Raw genomic sequence first — 24,064 nt, forward strand, 5'->3', positions numbered from 1 at the left:
AAAAAAAAAATCAGTTTCCACAAAAATATTATGCAATAAAACGGTTTTTAACATTGATAATAAATGTTTCTTGAGCACCAAATCAGCATTCTAGAATGATTTCTGAAGGATCATGTGACACTGAAGACTGGAGTAATAATGCTGAAAATTCAGCTTTGGCATTCCAGCAATTTATTATATTTTTAAATTAGAAAAACATTTTAAAATAAATTATAATTGTACTGGTGAGTATAAGAGACTTCTTTAAAAAAAAAAAAAAAAAAACATACTGACCCCTAACTTTTGAATGGCATCGCATTAAAAAATTACACATGCTTTAAGCCCCAGAAGCTCTTGACGAAAAGAAATTAAGCAAGAATGCAGCCATGCCACCTAACTGGCAGTTAAGATCCAATACTAATTTATCCCAGTTCACACTTTCCAGAGACCTTCATGCCCTCCATTTATCTTCTGAACCATGTGAGACTGCTTAACATTTTTCAACCCGCAGACACATACCTCTGGAAATCCACCTCGTGGTTAGTCACAAGAGGTAATGCACATTTTATTTAATATTACAATGATTAAATATATCCTTTTTTTCTAAAAATAGCAATCTTGTTCCTTGTGATCCCAGTTATTGGTCCCAAACCAGATTTATGTAAATCTTGTAATAGTACACGTGTGAGAAGAATTCATACCTGAATCACTCAATCCTATTATGGTCCAAAGCAGTGGTTCTCAACTGGATTGACCAGGGGACCCACACATTTTTCGATGGTCATCAGGCCGTGAGTCCATGACCCAATTTTTGATTTTAAAAAAAATATTAATAATAATTTGACCCAATTCCTAAAAAATTATAAAAACCAAGCAAATTTATTTAGCAAAAATGGTTGACACACACACACAAATTGCAATAATATGACTAATACTGATGAATAAGCAGTAGGCTATAAGGTAAGGGTATTAAATAGCACTCCCGAACTAGTTTGTAAATAAAACTGTTAATGAAACATATTATGGACGCTGATCCTGAAGAATATGAGCATCATACCTGCATGCAAATCCTTGCTAACACACAAACTTACTTAATTGATTGGTACTTTTTAGAAATATCATTACTTTTACAATGTAACTACTAAGTTGCATGCTCGTAATTTATTTGTGAAGTGAAGTGAAGAATTCTGCTCTATAGTGAAGTAATATAGGCTACAACATCTCTGCATTTGCGCATGTAATTGAAGAGTGTGCGCTACGAGCACAGTAAAATGTCTGATAGGACAGGAATGTTCATTTTTCTGAGGTGAAAGACTTCTATTTTAGTAACTTGATACGAAATAACAGTTAGAATAATTGCACTGACATGGAATGGTGCAGGTATGATGTAAGAACCCAGAAGTCTAATTCACCGCTGGATCCTATGAGATTTGTAATGGGATTTTACAATTTATGAGTAAAATAAAGCCTGTGGTAAACATAACTTCACTATACTTTGACGTTTTGCTCTACAACGTAAACTACACACCCATAGCTAAAACGCTAATTTTGAAGCAGTAATGTTCATTTTTGGAAACATACGTTTTTAGTACATAACTAGACAAGACAGCTTGGGGTGTGAGTGTGTGCAGTGAACAAAACATCAAATTATGTTTCGAGTTATGTTATAAGTATCAACAAGTTATGTTTACCACAGGCTTTATACCCCATTATATATACTACAGAATCAGGACCACACACTTTTCTCAGGCACTTAAAGCTGTCTGACAGAAGAGTCAACAGCTTTCACGCATGTCTTTTTTAAAATAGGCCCATCATGGTCTGCAACAATGCCTAAAAATATATTTACAAAAAATATATAAAAAAAAAGCTTTTTCTTTTAAAATTATCATAACTGTGTGCATGTGTAGCAGAAAATGTTTTATCCTCTGTCATGGGAAAACTCGAGGCTTATTTTCTCTTTGTGTTTCAGGTTTTTGTTGTTATTTGAATGAAATTCATATGGCTGAAAAGGAGCCTTTTTTATTGCATCTCTCAAAGCTATTTCTAGTCAAGGGTCAGGTTCACAAGTGGAACACAGCAACCCCACCAAGCCCTTATAAAATCATCTAAAAAAGTTGGTTTACATAATATATGTGTGTGAATGTATATGTATATATATTTCTATATATATTGTCTGTGTGTGTGTGTGTGTGTGTGTGTGTATATATATACATCTATATATTTACACCATATACCTTAATCAATTTGACATCACTAATATATACTGTATATATAATTAAGCAAAATTAAGATATTAGGAATTGTTTTAATAGAAAATCTTACTATTTTTCTTATCCCATCAACAAAGTGCTTTTTTTTTCAAGCATAAGCAAACAAACACAACTTAAGCAAAAAAAAATAAAAATGAAATACATTAAAAATAAATAAATAAATGTTGGTGGTGGGGTAAAAAAAAAAAAAAAAAAAACGTAAAGCTGCTTTTTTGGGTTAAAAATTAACCAAAATATTTTTTTGAGCAAGAACATAACCAGCCAGTGTTCAAAACTATCTGCTTGCCTTAGCTCGATTCAAAACGGTAAGCTTGCAATAATGTTTTTAACTCCAGTGGTACTGGTGGATTTCCGCGGGAAATTCGAGCATGTCTTTGCGTCATTACGTCACATCTGTACACATAAAGAACAAGAAGGTGTCTAGGTTAGTAGGCTATATTGCGTGTGAGGATGTTGGAGGTGGAGATGTATAGCCTTTTCTCACAGCACTTGATATAATTAAACTTACCAATTTGATGGCGGATTCAGAAAGGTTCAAATGATAATCGCCAGTGACAACTGGAGATTCACCCGTTGTAAAACGCGAAAGACTTAAAAAAATAATTTAAAAAAAAAGACTGCAACCAGGCCCATGCTAATACAAGGATAATATCGGAAGGGCATTAAATGAAGTCACGCAATGCTGATGTTGTTAACATTAACAATTTGAGAACTAAGTTTAATTGACACGGTTTGACGTGATATGATTAGCGATCGTTAGATTTAATCAGCGTGATTTACTGCAATGCTTTTTTCCCCTTAGTTGGTCAGAACAAAAGTGGATGTTACTTACTTAATTGTTCAGATGACATTTTCCGGTGAAAACTCTTATGTTGGTCATACTTCCAAAAAGTAGAATCTGTGATTGCGAATGACAGTATCCACACCAGCGCGGTGATTGACAGCCGCACATTCTCCTCAAAACATTGGACTCATCCGCGCTGTGCCATGCCGAGGCACAACCCACGTAAAGTTGATAATTCCGCGAATAACTCCAATTGCAGATTTCGAACAGAGATGGCGACAAAGAGGAAAAACTGCAGACTGCAGCTTTAAAATAATTGTTTTGAAATTATTTTACAGAAATTTTGATTCACAAGTAAACTGACCATGTTTGAAATATATTTAGAAATTTTCACCGGAAACAAAATAACAACAGACTAAAAATACTTTTTTTTTGCAGTGTAACTGGATGTTACCTGTTCAAACCAACTCTTTGATATATGAGCTTCCCTCTCCCACCAATGGGCCGAGAGCGAGACCACCCGCTAAATAGCCTGCAGCGTTTTTCTCACAGTGTGTTGAGGTCGGATATGAGTGGCACATGGAGTAGAGTTTTACAGAGGTCACCGGGGTTGACACGTAGCTTTTACATGGTGACTGTGCCACATTGAATCACTCAGTCATTTTTTTCCTTATGCCTGCCTCTTTGCAAAGAGCCAAACCCTCAGCTCTCTGCCGCACAACTTCACCGGTGACCACATCGATTTTATTGTATTTCTTGGCTGACTCCAGAACACCAGTCATTTGGTGATGCAGTGCACTAAAGCTTCTCTCGTGCTTTATCGTCGTAAAGCATCTCCACTACGCTGCACAAACAGCAGCAGGCGGCCAAACCACAGAGGGCCTCTCAAATTAAACGCTTATTTAAATCAAAGTGAAAAGTGAGTTCTGAGCTTTGTTGTTCTAAAAATGAAAGAAGCGAACTTCAGAAATATGTGATGCTAATGTATAAGATGATTAAGCACTGTGCAAGCTTCAACTCATGTAACATAGTCCACCAATACACAAGTGACTTTTAATTGAGTAAGCCTGCAAGGCGGTCTACAAAACCTAGAGAAATCAATCTGATGACATTCATCTAAAGGCAGTTGCTTTGCAATCTTTGTGGGTTTTTGAACAAATCACCTGAGCTATGAGGGCTGTGTGACTAATCACTCTGGAGCTGCAAGAAAATAATGTTATGACAACACCACGAAAGCACACACAGTATAGCAATTAGCCTTTACATTAATATTAACAAAATATTGTATATGAATATGAGCTAACAGGCTATTCTAATGAGCCAAAACCTGACTCCTTATATTGGAAAGCAAAATTGTATCTGGTATGAAGACTAATTATATGAAAAGGTACAGTACTGTTCTTTACCATACAGTAATCAATATTTTATTCAGCAAGGATGCAATAAAGTCATACAAAGTGAAAGTAAAGCAATTTATAATTTATATAAATCATTTATAATTTCAAATAAATACTGTTCTTTTAAACTTTCTATTCATCAAAGAATGCTGAAAAAAATTACCACAGTTTCCACAAAAATATTAAGCAGCACAACTGTTTTCAAATGCGATAATATAATAAGAAAATCTACATATTAGAATGATTTCTGAAGGATTGTGCGACTGAAGACTGTAATGATGCTGAATAAATTACATTTGATTAAAATAGAAAATAGTCATACAGCCTTGGCAAGCATAAGAAACTGTCAAAAACATATAACCTAACATAATCCAAACTTATGAACTTTCAGTAATTTTGATAGAAGTGTATTATTCGCACATTGGCAAATAATATGTGCTTGTATAAAGCTAACTAACGCAATTTTGATTAAATGTATTGATCAAAATATGATATTATTACTGGAAAAGACACTAAGTTAAGAATTTTTTAAAAATTTTGTTGCAGTGTAAAAAATCTGACAGCAGCAGATCATTAAAAGAACATTTTGAAAAAAAATTGCAGGCCTGAAAAAATTGAACACATGGGCTTTAATTGTCTCACTATTGCTGTTAATATGTTGTTGTATAATGCCTACAAGGTACCAAGGCATTTCTTTGAAACAACCGGAACAGTATGTTGGCTCTGTAATAAAACTTTGATTCCAGTAACTGCAAATACATCCAGACTCTGAGCTGTAAAATGCAGTGGGCATAATAAAATTGATTCAATGATTAATTATAGAGCTATTCACAATTTTACAAGAGAACACCAGGTTCTTTTATTGGGCCCTTGCTTATTTTATGTAAGGCCAAAAAACACACATTTGCACTCTGAACAATACATAATTTCATATGAATTTTGTGCATATGATGGGAATTCGTAAAACTGTGCTATTCTTAGACTTCCATTAAATGTAGTTTTGACAACTACCAACAACAACATTACCAGAAAAAAATGCCACACCATATTTCACAACAAATCAGATTCTATATTCAAATGCCCCAAACGTACGGAATTCCAAAGCTTGCAAAATAGTAAATAAATACATAAATAAATGAAGAAATGTAAAAAAATAAATAAATAAAAATCTTTGTATATTAATGTATTTCTTTCTTCTTTTTTTTACATTTCTTCCATGTATTTATTTATTTATTATTCTGTCAACTTTGGAATTCCATACAAATCCACTGTTGCCAGGGGTTTAAACTAGGTCTAAAAAAAGAAATACATTGGTTGGTAGTTATTTTTTTTCAATCCATTCCCTTTCCTCTATGCTCCAGTCCAGTTTTTATTAATTCTACATGCTCAGAAAATCAACAATAGACCAACTTCTAAAATGCCAAGTTAACCCCGAAATGTGAAAAAGGATTAAAAAAAGGAAAATGATAAGATAGGAACACTTTCATTATATTTAAGCGCTGTCCTATAAAGAGCAAAATTCCATGTCAGCTATAAAACAGTGTTGGGATTTATCACCCATGAGCCCTTTCATTCCAACTCTCACCTGACGTACATGGTGTCATGAGGTTCAGTTAAGGATGGAATCATGTTGGAAACTTGTGTTCCCAGGATGAATTTTCCATTTCATACTGAATTTGTGTTGTTATTATTATTATTCAATTATATGCTGTATAAAATGTGAACCACCTGCCACAGAGCCTTCGGGGGGAGAAGGGAAACGTCTGTTTTCAGAGAGCTGATTGATGCCCGTTCCCTCCTCCAGCTCCCAACTAAACCCAGACTGCCTTCTTCAGTACTGCCCTGTTAATCATTTGGAATCCATATTAATAAATGCCTTATGTTTGCTAGGGCCCGTACAAAGGCATTAAGTGCTCTTTTTGTGTGGCCTGATACAATTCCAATGATAGCCTCAATAAAAAAAGATAAACTTTCCTTTTCCCAAGAGTCGACAGCATCACTCTGCGGGAGGCACTTTGCTGCCGTTTCTTGCTGCATTTAAGTGGAATTTCCTAATCTTAAACTCCCATTACTGAATAAGATAGACCACCTAAGCATTCAGACGTATATTAGACAACAACTCTACCAGGCCTTAACCACATCTGTTGTTTTCTGTTCCAGTTTTTTCTGTGGGTCTATGCTGAATATTGCTCTGGAAGCAATTTGCTGAACTCACACGACTAATGCTATTACGCATCATCATTGTCCATCATCTCAGTAGGCTAAAAAAACTATTTTAAAAGCAGATGAAAGAAACATTTATACGCACTTACACATTCCGTTACAGATTATGAATCGAACCCGTAATAGCTGATCATTGAGGTTTAGCTCATTGAATGAAACAAAAGTGGACAAAAAAGTACAATGGTTCTTTACAATCTATTCTGGGCTGGGATTCGTACTGGTAAATCTCATATCAAATTTCTATAAAAGCAAAACCTTTAAAAGCAGGAATTGCAAGAAAAAGTCGATTTTGTGAATTATGAAGTTGCAATTAGGAGAAATAATGTCAGAATTACAAGAAATAGTCACAATTGTGAGAAAAAAAGTTGCAATTGGGAGATTTAAAATCGCAATAAGATATTACTTATATAAGAAGTTATATAAGTAACTTAAGTTATATAAGAAGTTACTCTTGAGGTGGAAATGAACTTCGAATTCTCAACTGAACAAAATGTACTGTTCAAAAGATTGGAGTTTGTCAGTAAGACTTTTTTTGAAAGAAAGAATGTAATACTTTTATTCAGAAGATGCATTAAATGAATCAAAAGTGACAGTAAATACAAAATATTTCAAATAAATGCTGTTCTTTTGAGCTTTCTATTTATCCAAGTATCTTGGATAAAGTATCTAAAAATATTAAGCAGCACAACTGTCAACTTTGATAATAATCAGAAATGTCTCTTGAGCAGAAAATCTCCATGTGACACTGAGAACTGGAGTAATGATGCTGAAAATTCAGCTTTGCCATCGAAAGAATACCTGACATTTTAATTTTAATAATAATAATTCACAATATTACCATTTTTACTGTAATTGTATCATATACATTCAGCCTTGGAGAACATAAGAGACTTCCTACAAAAAATTTTTTGTTTTTTTTTAGCTTACCGACCCCCAACTTTTGAATGTTAGTGTACATATACCTATTCATATCATGTAATCATCTTTATCCCTATGGCAAGACATTCCATTGCCACTGCCAAAGTAAGCTAAGGTGTTATTGCCAACTATTGGGAAATTCAGAGACCCTTGGCCTGACTTCACAGGAATTGTTGTTGTCAGATTTTGACCAAAGTAACTGGATATCTTGCTTCACAAATGCTCAAGACAAGAACAAATAACTTCAAAAAGCTCCTTAAAGACATCTTCTGTTGTCAGACCAAGGGTGTGAAGCTGTTCCTGTACCCTTTACTCCTTCGAGTTCACTATGTTCTGTTGTTAAAGATCTTTTCACATGACAAAACATAATAAACACAATGTAGCCCAGCTATCTGATCTTATCGGATCTGAACAAAGCAGAAAAAACAGAACACCAGAGTCACTGTCTTTAAACTGATGTAAAACAGCCAAACAATAACTTAATGTCTACATGATTCAGTATTAATAGAGGAGCAGTAATCAGTTTAGCGACGTTTACTTTAAATTAAAGTTTGATATTGTTTTGGTTTAGACTTATGTTTATCATGCGCATTCTATCCTCATCAAGATTATTTTATGAAGTAACCAACTGTCTTCTTCAAGTAACATCATTACTTGATTTGTGTTCTGTGTGCTGCAGAGGTTTACACTTGATTACAGAATGAATACACACGTGTCTGATATTATCATCATTTAGTTATTTTAGACATTTGTATATGCCTCAAAGCACAATGAAGTCCTTAATTAGACATGCATCACCCACATTACTTTAACTGTTGGTTGGATTTAATGCCCTGGGAGATGTTTAACACTACTCCTGTGGTTTTGCTTCAGTTCTCAATAATCTCAATTCATCAGGTAAGATATTTCCCACATGACTCACGGTGATCCACATTAGGTTCAGATGATGAAGCTTGAGAAAAGGCCAGTTACTTCTAGCTCTATTTACACCAGGAATTAACATTTGTCTCATGGGTCGTCTACCCAACAGTTTTCAACTAAAGTTTTTCAACTTTTGGCCATTCATTTACAAGACAGCGGCTATTTTGGGGGCCTGAAAACGCGAACTTTTGAAAACGGCTTTCAAAGTGCACTTTTTTGAAAATTATACGATTATCATTCCATGTAAACTACCAAAAAACGCTAATGAAAAAACAGTGATGTCATGCGCATGCGTATTAGGTGTGCAGTCTATAGGCGCATAGTGTTTCTTTACAAGTGACATTACCAACTAGTGGCCTGACAGCAGAATACAGCGTTTTTTGTCGTATTCGCGGATCCATGTGAATAGGGATCATTTTGACAATGGTGTCATTAGTATGCGAAAAATGCAAAGGAAAAAAAGGTGAAATATTCACAAATGATCAAACGAGATCATGGTTTTGTTATTCAGTTATCCCTTGCTACAAAATAAAAAGCAAATACACTACTGTTCAAAAGTTTGCATGTTGTTACTTTTTTTAATGAAATCTCATACTCACCAAGCCTGCATTTATATGATCAAAAATAAAACCAGAAATATAGTGAAATATTGTTACAATTTAATATACATATATATATTGTATATATATACAATTTTTATATATTTTAAAATGTAATTAATTCCTGTGTTGGCAAAGCTGACTCCAGTATTCAGTGTCACTAATCTTTCAGAAATCATTCTACTGTAAAATGCTGATTTGATGTTTCGAGAAACATTTCTGATGATTATTATTATCAATGTTGAAAACAGTTGTTTTTTGTTGAGAAACTGAAATTTTTCATGAAAATGTTTTGTTTTTTTACTGTCACTTTTGATCAGTTGAATGCATCCTTGCTGAATAAAAGTATTACTTTTTTTTATTATTTTTTTTTATCTTACTGACCTCAAACTTTTGAACAGTATAGTTTATTTATTATATTACAGTTTGGACTGATTCTTATCAGACAAATGCTATACTGTTAATATGATTTTGGACATCCGCCACATTTTTGATTGCTTGCTTGTCTATTTTATCATTCTTATGCCACCAAAGAGAATTATGGGAAGTGTAGTTGTTTTATGCAAGCCTGTCAGCATAAGCCAGCTAAATGAGTAATATTTAATGTATTTATCAATTAAATGCATGCAAACTAAACTGTGCCATCAGAATTCACAAATACAACTTAATGTGATCAATGCCTTTCAGGTTTTGTAATGAATCTCAAATCAACACACCCCCAAATCAGAAAGTCAGGACATGGAGTATAGCTAACCTTGCTAGCATCATATGCTTGAGCATGCTAACAATAAACACCACATGCAAAACACCTGTGCTTGCCTGGGATAGGAAGGAGAATCCTGAGAATGCTCTTTTTGTTTCAATGACACTTTGATCCATTTGTGCCAACTCGGACAACCTTGATCGAAGACAGGGGTCAAAACATGCCTGCTCCTCACAGAGTTTGGATCCAGCTCCCATTTTCTGCTTCTTTATCCATGGTCCACAGAGGCTTTAGTCCTCACAACACATAATGACGGTTTTCTAGCAACAGGCCAAAACAGTGTTATAAAGCTGGGCAGACCAGAGGTATGCTCTTGCATGTTGAGAGAGTCTCCAGTGGAGGGCCGGAGAACAGTTAGCACATTTCTGTGTGGGTGAAGGCCTGAGCTTAGCAACAGCTTTGTCCTCTGCAAAAAAAAATCTACCAGTAAGAAACTTTTTCATGAATTAAACATGTGGAACACAAGGTTCTAGAAATGTCCAAACATTATTTACTGATGCTGTTATATAACCTGAGACAAAAAGGCACTCTAATGAAGTTGAAATCGTGCCAGGGGCTCTGGAAAACAATGACAGAAAGTAAAGACCCCGTCAGATCTGTTTACAAATGTAATATCACATTGGATGGATAAACAGCACATCTAGACACTAATATATTAGGTCACATACTGGTCAATAGTTTGGAATAATATATATATATTTGTATTAATCAGCATATAATAATAATAATAATTAATAATTCATTACATTTATATAGCGCTTTTCTCAGCATTCAAATGGCTTTTACATGGAAGGGGGAATCTCCGCAACCACCACCAATGTGCAGCATCCACCTGGATGATGCGACGGTAGCCATATTGCACCAGAACACGCACCACACACCAGCTTATTGGTGAAGCCAATTATTATATTATATTATATATATATATATATATATATAAATTAGGCCAGGATGTCAGGGTTACACCCCTACTCGTTTCGAAAGACATCGGTCATGACCTCGGTTTAACGTCTCATCCGAAGGACGGTGATCCCTATAGGGCGTTAGGTCCCACACAGACCACAGGGTGAGCACCCCCTACTGGCCTCACTAACACCTCTTCCAGCAGCAACCTAGTTTTCCCAGGAGGTCTCCCATCCAGGTACTAACCAGGCTCAACCCTGCTTCAGTGGGCAACAAGTCTTGGGCAACAAACATAAGATTTCTGAAGGATCATATGACTCTAAAGACAATAGTAATGGCTGCTGAAAATTCAGCTTTGTTATCACAGGAATACATTACATTGTAAAATATATTAAATATTGTTGTAATATTTCACAATATTATTGTTTTTACTGATTTTTTTGATCAAATAATTGCAGCCTTGGTTGGACCCTTTTGCCTTCAGAACTGCCTTAATTCTTCGTGACATAGATTCAACAAGGTGCTGGTGCTGCATATTGTCATGAAAGCATCACACAGTAGCTGCAGATTTGACGGCTGCACATCCATGATGTGAATCTCCCGCTCCTCCAGCACATCCCAAAGGTGCTCTACTGGATTTAGATCTGGTCACTGTAGAGGCCATTTGAGTATAGTGAACTGTTCAAGAAACCAGTTTGAGGTGATTTGAGCTTTGTGACATGGCGTGTTATCTTGCTGGAAGTAGCCATCAGAAGATGTGAACACTGTGGCCATAAAGGGATGGTCTGCAACAATACTCAGATAGGCTGTGGCGGTAAACGATGCTCAATTGGTACTAAGGGGCCCAAAGTGTGCTGAGAAAATATCCCTCACACCATTACACCACCAGCAGCCTGAACTGTTGATACAAGGCAAGATGGATCCATGCTTTCATTTTTTACGACAAATTCTGACCCTCCCATCTGAATGTCATAGCAGAAATCGAGACATGTCAGACCAGGCAAAGTTTTTCCAATATTCTATTGTCCAATTTTGGTGAGCTCGTGTGAATTATAGCCTCAGTTTCCTATTCTCATCTGACAGGAGTGTCACCGGTGTGTCTTCTGCTGCCGTAGCTCTTCTGCTTCAAGATTTGACATGTTGTCTGTGCGTTCAGAGATGCTCTTCTGCAGACCTCAGTTGTAACGAGTGGTTATTTGAGTTACTGTTGCCTTTCTAACAGCTTGAACCAGTCAGGCCATTCTCCTCTGACCTCAGGCATCAACAAGGCATTTTCACCCACAGAACAGCCACTCACTGGATATTTTCTCTTTTTATGACCATTCTCTGTAAACCCTAGAGATTGTTGTTCATGAAAATCCTGGTATATCAGCAGTTATTCAGACCAGCCAGTCTGTCACCAACAACCATGCCACATTCAAAGTCACTTAAATCACTTTTCTTCCCCAGTCTGATGCTCAGTTTGAACTTGACCATGTCTACATGCATTGAGTTGCTGCCATGTGATTGGCTGATTAGATATTTGCATTAACGAGGGGTTGTACATGTGTATCTAATAAAGTGGCAGCTGAGAGTATATAAAAACATCAATTGCAATTGCAGTTGTCATCAGTGCAACATTACTCAGTAGTGGAAGTCAATAATACATACTACAAAAAATGCTCTTCTTATTGTTGTTGTTGAGGCATGCAAACCTACCCTCTTTTTTCATCATATGGTCCTTCCTTTTTGAATGTGGCAGCTTTGATGTTTATCACACAGGGTTATTTTGCTCTTATTGAATTTGTGAGGAATCCCAGCATGGTCCTCGACAGGAAATTAAAAAACAGGTACCCATCGGCTCAAAATTTTTGTAGAACCTGGAAACCTGGAATACATAGAAAGAACATTAGAATAGATCATACATTGATGAGTTTTCCTGTCATGGTTAAAGAGAATAATACTGTTGTTTTGTCATGCAACATAATTGACTTGAGTGTTCAGGAAATCATTTATGAATAAAAGAGGATTCAGTGGGCCCCCTAGCAAAAATGCCTTTTTTATTACAAATATAATACAATAGACTTGTCATATTGCAAGTTACTCGGAATAATAACATCTTGTATGTAAAAACCTCTTGTATAAAAGCAATGTTCCCACAATTGTGCCCTTGTACTGAATAAAATATGGATTCATTCCAGACAACATAAAACTTGCAATTCTTTCACCTACTACTTAAAAATAACCACAGAGCTTGAGGTCAGACATTAGAAAGCCAGGGCAGATCGATCTTCAGTGAGAAGACTTATCTGACGTCATTTCCAACCGGCAGGGAAAAAAAAAGAGTTACGAAAAGTGGTTGTTAAATGATAAAATATAAAAGGTTACACACTTTATTTTAAGGTGACGTAGTAACATTGTATTTCCTCAAATAAGGACTGAGTAAAATTAATTAACTACATGTACTATAGAGTTATGGTTAGGGTTTGGTTTAGGGTTAGTTACTTAATTATGCCTAATTACCTGTTATTACTATAGTAAGTACATGCAATAGCATGTAACTACATAACCTTCAAATAACGTGTTAAAATGATCAAATAAAAAAAGATGTCAAAAATATCTATAGAAGAAAGAAAAATATGCAATCTGAAAAGCAACACAAAGAAACAAAAGAGAAGAGTTTAAAATAATTGCAGTGGTAAATCATTAAGTGTTTCCTTATTTTTCACTTTTCAGTGGCTGGTTGTACTCATTTTGTGTTCCTGGTTTCTAAATAATTTCAATTTCTGCTGTATTTGGTATTGTTTTGCTGTCTTTTTCTTTTTCAAAAAGATCTTATGAAGGGCAGATGGGTAGAACATGTGTTTGTGCCCTCTTATGCGATATAAAAGCGATGTGCCGAAGTCCACAATAAAGCACTGGGGCAGTTTGTCCCAACACATGGTAACCTGTCACAATAAAACTGATAAAAGAAGGACCTCTGCTGGAAGCTCCTAATTTTTGTCAGCATCTGGGAGTTGCTTCAGGACATTCTTGACTTGGACATCACAAACTAACAAGAGGACACCAAATAACGTGTGACAAATGGAAAACACGTGACAATGTCCACTGTGATGTTTGTGAGATCTCACATTTTGCTTTGAACCAGATCTCACTTAACTGTTCTCATATGAGATCAAAAAGTTAGCCTTACACGACAAGTTAGGAAATCTGTGAGTTTCCAGCAACAGCTAATTTTAATTTAAGAGCAGATATTTCCCATATTGATGTTTATCAAACGAATATTAACACAAACAGTCTTCAACCCTAAATGCTGTTTTAAGTCACATTTGTCCCTCTGGCTATCACAGGGTGATGTTTTAAGAGACCTCCAAACACTACAGAGGAGCCAGATGTCTGTGTCTCTGAGTGACAATCTTCTAACAGCGCCGTTTTATTTTTCATTCATTTGAGACATGTTTTGTCTTGGTTCTGCGCACAAGAAATACCGCTTTTGTCAGCAGTTCGGTTAATTCAAGCGATGTGAGAGAGTGATAAAAACATGGAACTTTAGAGACAAATATGGTCAAAGCTGGGACTGTATTTAAGCAAAACTACCTTGATTATAATCTCAAAGGATCTAAATTGCATAAGGAGACAATTCACTCTCTAAAATTACACCTTTGTCAAAAGGCACAACAGTGAGGAAGGCCAGCGTCTTCTGCCATTGTCCAAAACATCACTTTACAGTGTAGACATGTCATTGAATGCAATGAAAACGTGGAATTTAGTGTGGTCCCACACAACCATGTGTGGGGTTTCTCCGCCGTTCAAAATTGCAAGTTAAATATGTTTTGTCCTCTAAGGATGCAGCCAGTGCATAATTAACATTCCCTGGCTGTTTACAGTTGATTATTTAACTCAGTGGTTTTCCCTGGGAGCTGGTGATTATGCTGCTGCTCGACTACTAATAAAGAAATCCCTTTGAAAGTCAAGGCTCATATCAGGGAGATTTGGCGAAGAGGAACCCGTTATTAAGACGGAGACCAAAAGATCAGCACCATCCTCACACTCAGCTTATGAAGCAAAGCTAAACTAATAATTGTTGAAGACAACATAAAAAAGACATGACAGACAGACAGACAGACAGACAGATACACGGAACGAAAGAGACAGACAGAGACAGACAGACAGACAGACAGATAGATAGATAGAACAAAAGACAGACAGACAGACAGACAGATAGATAGACAGATAGATAGATAGATAGATAGATAGATAGATAGATAGATAGATAGATAGATAGATAGATAGATAGATAGATAGATAGATAGATAGATAGATAGATAGATAGATAGATAGATAGATAGATAGATAGATAGATAGATAGATAGATAGATAGATAGATAGATAGATAGACAGATAGACAGACAGACAGACAGACAGACAGACAGACAGACAGATAGATAGATAGATAGATAGATAGATAGATAGATAGATAGATAGATAGATAGATAGAACAAAAGACAGATAGACAGACAGACAGACAAATAGATAGACAGATGGAACAAAAGATAGACAGACAGACAGAACAAAAGACAGATAGACAGACAGACATACAAATAGATAGACAGATGGAACAAAAGACAGACAGACAGACAGATAGAACAAAAGAGACAGATAGACAGAACGAAAGGCAGACAGACAGACAGACAGACAGACAGACAGATAGATAGATAGATAGATAGATAGACAGACCAAAAGAGACAGATAGATAGACAGAATGAAAGGCAGATAGATAGATAGATAGATAGATAGATAGATAGATAGATAGATAGATAGATAGATAGATAGATAGATAGATAGATAGATAGATAGATAGATAGATAGATAGATAGATAGATAGATAGATAGATAGATAGATAGATAGATAGATAGATAGATAGACGGAACGAAAGAAACAGATAGATAGACGGAATGATAGATAGATAGATAGATAGACGGACAGACAGACAGACGAAACAAAAGACAGACAGACAGACAGACAGACAGACGGAACGAAAGAAACAGATAGATAGATAGATAGATAGATAGATAGATAGATAGATAGATAGATAGATAGATAGATAGATAGATAGATGGACAGACAGACAGATAGACGGAACGAAAGAGACAGACAGACAGACAGAGAGATAGATAGATACACAGAACGATCGATAGAACGTTAGAAAGAGCGACAGACAGACAGATAGACAGATAGATAGATAGATAGATAGATAGATAGATAGATAGATAGATAGATAGATAGATAGATAGATAGATAGATAGATAGATAGATAGACAGAACGATCGATAGAACGTTAGAAAGAACGACAGACAGATACAGTAAGTGCTCACAAATAGAGGTTAGCTAGTACTGTGTGGACCACTGAGTTTGAGGCCAATTTCTCACATTGGAGAACAAATGGAATGCACCAATAGATAGATAGACAGACAGAGAAAGCCTCCTGACACTATCTGTCCTCACGTAAACACGGTTTACAGTTTGGTTGAAGTGTCTATATGTCAAAACATTATCACATCCAGCAACAGAAATCTGGAGCTTGTAGTCTCATGTTTGCTCTCCCCAGTCTTGCCACATGAATATACAGGCTTGCTTGCCAGTGTTTACAATTCGATAAGTGCACACAAGTTAAAGGCTTGTGTGCATATCGGCTGGTTGGTATAAAACAAGCAAACCACACACAAAACTAAACAGGCACATAGTGCTACTTTTTGCCAGGAACATGCAATTACTTGTAGTTTTAAGATCCAAGCACTTCCTTTTTTTACACATTTTCTTTTCCTCTTTGAGAATCCCATTTGGAGGAATAACCACATGTTGCACTGGAACTGTCTCAAATGTGGTGACGGGAACACAGTGGATGAGCTATTAAAATTCCTCTGGGATCATATGGTTGATATACACGAAAGCCATAAGGATCAGTGTCAATTTTCTTTAAGAGATACATGTTGTGTGGACTTCTGAACCCTGCGTGTTGAACACTTTAGGCAATTTATATGTTGCTCATAACTACACTATCCTTCAAAAGTTTGGGATCAGTCTTTTTTTTTTTTCTTTTTTTTTTTAATTAATACTTTTATTCAGCATGGATGCAAAAAAATGGATCAAAAGTGACAGTAAAGAATCTTACATATTACAAAAAGTATCTATATTTAAATCAAATGCTGTTATTTTCAACTTTCTATTTATCAAAGTATCCTGAAAAAAAAAAATCACAGGTTTCCACAAAATTATTAAGCAGCATAAACTGACATGTTTTTAACATTGATAATAATAAGAAATGTTTCTTGAGCAGCAAATCAGCATATTAGAATGAAATTCAGCCATCACAGGAATAAATTATATATTTAAAAAATAATAATATTATGATTTGTAATATTTCACAATATTGCATTTTTACTGTATTTTAGATTAAATAAATGCAGCCTTGCTGACTGAGACTTCTTTCAAAAACATTTTTAAAATCTTACTGACCCAAAACTTTTGAACAGTATAATTTTAATAAATTCATAGAGAAGTGAACAGTAGGCAAACACCCAAAACACTCTAGCAACCCCATAGCAACGGTTCCAGAATCAAATCTTCTGAAATTAGTAAGGGTGCTCTAGTAAAGTGCAGATTTAATGTGAAAGCAACAGCTCGAGCACCACCAACAAGACTAGCGATGTACAGTGAAAGATTTAAAAGATTACAAGTCATTACTTTTACAAATAATAATTACAAAATTATTTAATATGAAAATTATTTACACTGTCTATACTTTGTTATAATGATTATTTGTTAAAAGGATTCTTTAACGTACATACTTACATTTTAATTATTGGATTCTGACTAATTTAAAGTTTCTGATTTAAAATGTTATCCCTTAAAACTCATCTTTGATTACCAAAATTACACATTTAAACATTTTTCCCTGTGAAAAAAAATTATTAATGCCTTAAAATAGCTTGAATGTATCTACACCCTTGCTTCAATTAGTATACGCGGATCCATTAATATGCAAATGAGCCCCGCCTCTAGACGGAACAATAGATAGATAGATAGATAGACAGACAGACAGACGGAACAAAAGAGACCGATAGATAGACGGAACGAATGATAGATAGATAGATAGATAGATAGATAGATAGATAGATAGATAGATAGATAGATAGATAGATAGATAGATAGATAGATAGATAGATAGATAGATAGATAGATAGATAGATAGATAGATAGGATTCTTTAACGTACATTTTAATTATTGGATTCTGACTAATTTAAAGTTTCTGATTTAAAATGTTATCCCTTAAAACTCATCTTTGATTACCAAAATTACACATTTAAACATTTTTCCCTGTGAAAAAAAATTTTTAATGCCTTAAAATAGCTTGAATGTAGCTACACCCTTGCTTCAATTAGTAAACGCGTACCCATTAATATGCAAATGAGCCCCGCCTCCACTCACTCATAAAGGCTCGTGTACAAGTCGATGTATTAGAACGGTAATGCGTTTAATGTATCGCTCCCTACAACGTCGGACACATAACGGTAATTAATATGATTAGCTTTTTGCTAGACTATGTTATCAAACAGCTAATAGTGTGTTGCTAATGTTACACAAACCATGTTCCCGTTCGCATCTCAGAGTCAGACAGCTGCCTTCTAACAATAGAACAACTTATAGTTATAGAAAGGCGTATGGTTAATCATAACATCGTAATATGCATCATATACATAATTCACCCGCTATATTGCTACATGTACCAGATTTTTCATATATCAACATAAAAATATATCGGGATAACCTGGCTTCTCTTTTTTGTTTTTTCACTGCAGATTTAAGGAGAAAATACTCAGCAATGGTGTTGACTTGAGAATGTGCACGTGGTTTGTCTTAAAGCATATTAGAAACACCACATAGACATATAAACAACATTAAAAACTTGCTTTTCACCACAGGGGGACTTTAAACACCTCTGAGGCCACTGTGTTCAAGAGATCAACAGACAGATGCTGCAAAAACATGTTGTAAATAGAAACCTTTAACAATGTCTAGAGCACAAAAACAAATATGCACTGGAGCGTTTGCCAAATCTGTTTCACCAAAATGCTGTTATTACAGTTTCAAACGAGGATGCTCTTGCTTTTATTTTACACCCTTTAGCGCCCGGCCTGCAGAAACGTCTGAGCAATCTGCTACAAGCGAAAAGCAATTTCACCAAATGAAATTGAAACGAATAATAAAGACCATTAAGGGTGGTATTCTCATTACTAATCAAAAGCCATAAACAAAAGAAAGGCAATAAGTGTTGGTTTTATTTGTAGCCAATGCAGTGATGGGAAAAAAGTGTCCCATTGTTGTAAAGTCACATACAGCTGCTGAATTGAGCGACATCATACCTTCACACCAACGGCTCAAAATATTTTGATAAGCCTTGACCCCTTTTAAGGATTTTTATAGAACAAATCGCAATTATTTGACGTGCATCAATGACATTTCCAAGCGCCAGAGAGTTCACAAAAGGTGGTTGTTATTAACACAAGCTTGAGTTCAGATGGCACGGAATTAAAGCCATGTATTTGAAATCACACTTGACATGGTTTATTTTTGCCATCTGGCAAACACTGCACTTTTGATACAACCAACAAAGTAAAAATGCAGTGCAGGGGACGGATGGAAGCCATTGTTCACATTGAGTTCATCATGAATTATTTAATTTCCCCACTTATGGTAGATAAAAGACTTTGAGAGGGAATTTAAAAAGCCTTTGTGCATGTGACAAATGTATTGCGCTTACTTCCTGTTTCTTAGATGCATTAATTTAATCCAGGAAAAACTCTCCGATCATGTAATTAACTTCCAGTGTTCTTTAGTCTATTGCCTGATGTATGAATGAATATTATCTTAAATCTAGTAAAATACAATACAAAATCTATGTATTTGAATTACATTTTTTACATAAACGAATATTTGTCAGTCATACATAAGATTTATGTAATAGTATTAATAAACTAAATGTGTTTTAAATACACAACAACCAGATTTATATATTTATCATCAATAAATCTAATTTGTTTCAATATCATACAAATAATAGAAAACCTTAACCGTTTCATTTATGCATGACTAAGAAATATGCATTACATTAAGCTCATGTTAAAACTGTGACATGGACAAATATTCCATCCAAATGGATGGAATATTTATATCTTAAATTTAGGCCTAAATATTTTTCAGTATACTCAAATATCTGACCGGATGCCCGAGATTGATAAACAGAGTCAAGTATTCCAGAGAGCCGAATCAAATTCATACTACTGTATACCCCCAAACACCATGAAAAAACTATTGTTGGCACTCCTGTATAAGTGTTATTGTCCAGAATAAGCTGCAAATGACCAAACATCTGCTGAGTGCGACTAGTTCTTAGATTTATCATAGTAAGTCATTGATTCAACATCTTTATAACCGATCAAACATATCATACTGTTTCCACTGATAAAGATGTGAGACAGTAAAGAAGGAGAATGAATGAGACTAGTACAGTTTCAGTACACAAATGTGGCAGTAAACACTCACTACCACATGCTTTGAAATACTTGACACCCTGTGATTTGTACAAGTGGTTGGCTCCAAAGCACATATCTTTGAGTTTGAGCCCAATTTCCTTTTCGGTTAAAAGAGCATTGTTTGACAACAACAGGCTTTTCTGAAAAATACCAGATAATTGTCAAGATTTTTTTTTTTTTTTTACATTTTTCCAAAAGGACAAAAACAAGTCATCAAGTCAGGGTGAATCATGGCTATTGACTCATAACCTCCACTTCAGCGTGATGTGAGCTGGAGGTTAAGTGTGTTGAATGCTTAAATATCTCCACAAGAGAGAAACATGGGAAAGAACGTTGAGAGATTAGAGCACACACTGCGTTCACTGTTTAAACCCAAGTGCACCGGGGATCGAGGTCACGCTTTCAAGAGAGACACTCAGGATAAGCTGATAACACAGGGAGTACTACAGTGTGGATAAGAACACCTGTGAGTTTACAGAGGACATGCTGATGTGATGCTACAAACATTATAAGAGATGTATTGCCAATTGATCCTTTGCAATGAGGCAGATGTGGAAATTTCTAGCATTAAGTTACTTTTATTACACAGCTCTCTGTAATACTTGATTCTGATTGGTTAAATGCATTCATTCCATTGCATTCCTCGGTCAGACATTTTTGTATAATGATGTTAAACTATATAATTGTTATAGTTTATACTACATAGCTGTGCTAGATTCATGGCTCTGCAGCCTCTTTGTACATAGATACATTTAAAAAAATCAGTGAAAATCAGTATTTCATGCCCATTCCTCTTTTTTAATTGTAAAGAAATAAGCAACTTATAGTAGTTTCTGTTTTCATTTACTTCACCCTCATGCTGTTCCAAATATGACTTACTTGAAATAGAAAAGGAGACGTTTAGCAGAATGTTGACACCACTCTTTTCCATGCCATGAAGGTGAAGGGTCACCATGGGGTTTCAAGCTGCAAAAAAAGACAAAAAGCAGCATAAAAGTAGTCCACACACTATATTTCCTATACAAGTCTTTCGAAGGCATATAACAGTTTGAAAGAGGAAAATAACTTAAAATATGAGTCATAGTTTACTGATAATCTCATGTGAAAAGAGACATTAACATTCTAAACTTTCTTTCTTTTTTATTCCATTAAGGGTGAGAAATGTTTAATTTAGGCAATACGAGGATGTATTGAATTAAAAAGGTGTCTTTAGGCCTCTAAACTTTAGTCCACTATTTCAAACAAACAAAGGGTTTCAGCAGTTATTTATCGCATTAGAAGAAAAACTAATGAGCTCAAGGCTAGATTATGAAAAGGCCTCTGTCAGTGTATCTGTAATCACACAATGAAGCCATACAGAACGTCTTCAGCTGTATCCGTCTGTCACACTTTTTCAGAGATAATAGCAGGTGGCTACAAGGCAGATAATGAATGGACTAAGAACATTATTATTGACATACCCAAAGCCAATATTTGTGCATGCTCACCTGCTCAGAGATAACATAACTGAACAACTGTGAGAAAATAAAGATAAACTGACAATGCCAACATCATTTGAAACATCATCCGCATCTTTAAAAAAAAGTATTCATTTGTTAATGGCTTTTGTCTAATTTGTGTCCGATTGTACAACATTGAAACACTTCTGATGACATTCAATCAAACGTTCTATTGTACTCTGCAGGCTGCAAGAAATCTGTACAGAACAAAAGCATGACTCATGCATCTTGGTGTGATTTGTAATCACACCAAGCTTTTGAGTAGGATACATTATACATTTGTGTAAGAAATGTAACACTATAATAGAATACTATGATAAAATGTCACTAAACATGCCTGTAATATCTGGAAATCAGTTAAAGATGATTCTAAAAACTATCCTATTCTTCTCAATGGTGCCTGATAGTATGCGACTTGAAATCTGCCAATATTGCATATGGGCACTCAGTTCTGTGGTTGTTTTGAAGCAGTCACCTGAGCTATAAATGCCATGAGAAGACCAGCTGAAAATGATATCATGAAAACACTGACTGTAATTGCACCATAAAAAACATGCACATCCCCAATGCCTTCATAGTGACAAACCTGAGCCCTATAATAAAAAAAAGATCTACTATAATATAATGAAACAACTTGTGATATTGCTTGCAACAAACAAAAATTGTCAGAAAGCACAGTAACTTTTGAATAGCCGTTCATGTAGAAATATGCATTTTGCTGCCAAATGATACAGCATCTACAACAATACACAGCTACAGTATCTGCCAGCATGGGCCATACGAACTAGCCTAATTATTATTAGCCTATTCAGTGGTTTATATATTTGTTTACATGCAGCAGTGTCAGCTTTCGCGTCGACAAAAGAATCATGTGCTGCTATGTTCTTGTAAACATTTGATGGAGAAAACTATTTAATAATTAAGCATCACAACTTGGGAGCATCCTTGTGGAGCATAAAATACTTTCAAAAGTAAATAGGACGTTTTTTTTATTATTTTTTTATTTACAATAGAACATCATTATATTTCGCAGCATCTGACTAATAATGATATGGGTGGCACCAAATGACAAAAACATAAAATGCCCACCAAAGAAAAGTATGTTCACTTGAATAGATACTGTGTCTGAATGGGTTAACAAACCCAAAGGTCTGGTGGTAAAAAACTGGCAGGTTTTATACCTTCATGTTCAGCAGTGGCTGTATTTCTTCTAAACCTAGAGGACACCCAAGTTGATGCCTCTAAAATGGTCACACTCCGTATCATATGCCAAAACAAGTCGTGGACCACGGGGGATAGAGTTGGATGTCAAATAGCCTGTATTAAAAACAGCTTTGCTTAGAAAGTAAATCCAGACAGTGGGTGGAGGACCAGACTTGCCCAGATCAAGTGGCTGGAGCTTAACAACTCATTCCTGAACAAAAAGCATAAACCTTCAAAAGCTTGAAAAACGTGTGTAGTTCTTTATGCTGGATATGATAAGGGATGGTTAAGATGTTAGCGACGTGACTGTACACATGTGCACAACAATTTACCAGAGAGTGGAGAGATGAAATTATATCTAGTATCCAAAAATGAAATGTGCAGATCAAACAGGCAGCTGTTTAGTTTATTTCCATTTTAGGCCACAGATTGTTGAATTCCATTCTCAGTGGAACTGTTGTTAGTTCATTTTAGCAACAATATCATGCAATGTAACTGTAAGATTAACAACAGCCAAGCAATTCGTTTTTGGTGTCGAAGTCAATTAAAAATAAGGCAACAAATCCAAACCAGGGGTGTCCAATTCTTCTCCTGGAGGGCCATTGTCCTGCAAAGTTTAGCTCCAATCGCTATTAAACCTGAACCAGCTAATCAAGGGCAGCGTTTAAGTCCAATTTTGTATTTCCTTCCCTCGCTAAAAATTACATAAACGCAAATGATAATACACTAAACTATAACCGTGTAAAAAAGGTAGCTACAATTATTAAATACGGTTAAATATCAAAATAACTCCAATATCACACTCTGGAGTTGTCTGGGCTGAGGATACATTAGGCGCGACCTGATGTGACGTCACAATCATGTTGCATTGTGGTCTATGGATCTGCCTGAAAGTGTACCTATTGAGTAGACTCACTCCCTCTGTCAAATGCGAGCAGTCGAGGGTCTGTCCATATAAACTTTCCTCGCCCACTTGATGAAGTTAAACGCACTTCAGAATGGTGGCGGGGATTCCCCCGAGGGGAAGT

The 24,064-nt window shown here is 35.4% G+C and overlaps 1 long non-coding RNA gene across 1 annotated transcript in view; it reads right to left on the reverse strand.

Annotated features, from left to right (window-relative positions):
• LOC309482787 overlaps positions 1 to 24,064 on the reverse strand; it is an 89,553-nt gene that overhangs the window by 58,252 nt on the left and 7,237 nt on the right. The window contains exons 3-4 of the long non-coding RNA XR_014200368.1: positions 21,214 to 21,300; positions 12,459 to 12,627 (exon numbers count right to left, since the gene is read on the reverse strand). This is a non-coding gene — a long non-coding RNA (uncharacterized lncRNA). The remainder of the gene's footprint in view (positions 1 to 12,458; positions 12,628 to 21,213; positions 21,301 to 24,064) is intronic.

Source organism: Leuciscus leuciscus, assembly GCF_965113295.1.
Source record: "Leuciscus leuciscus genome assembly, chromosome: 19".
Taxonomy (NCBI): Eukaryota; Metazoa; Chordata; class Actinopteri; order Cypriniformes; family Leuciscidae; genus Leuciscus; species Leuciscus leuciscus.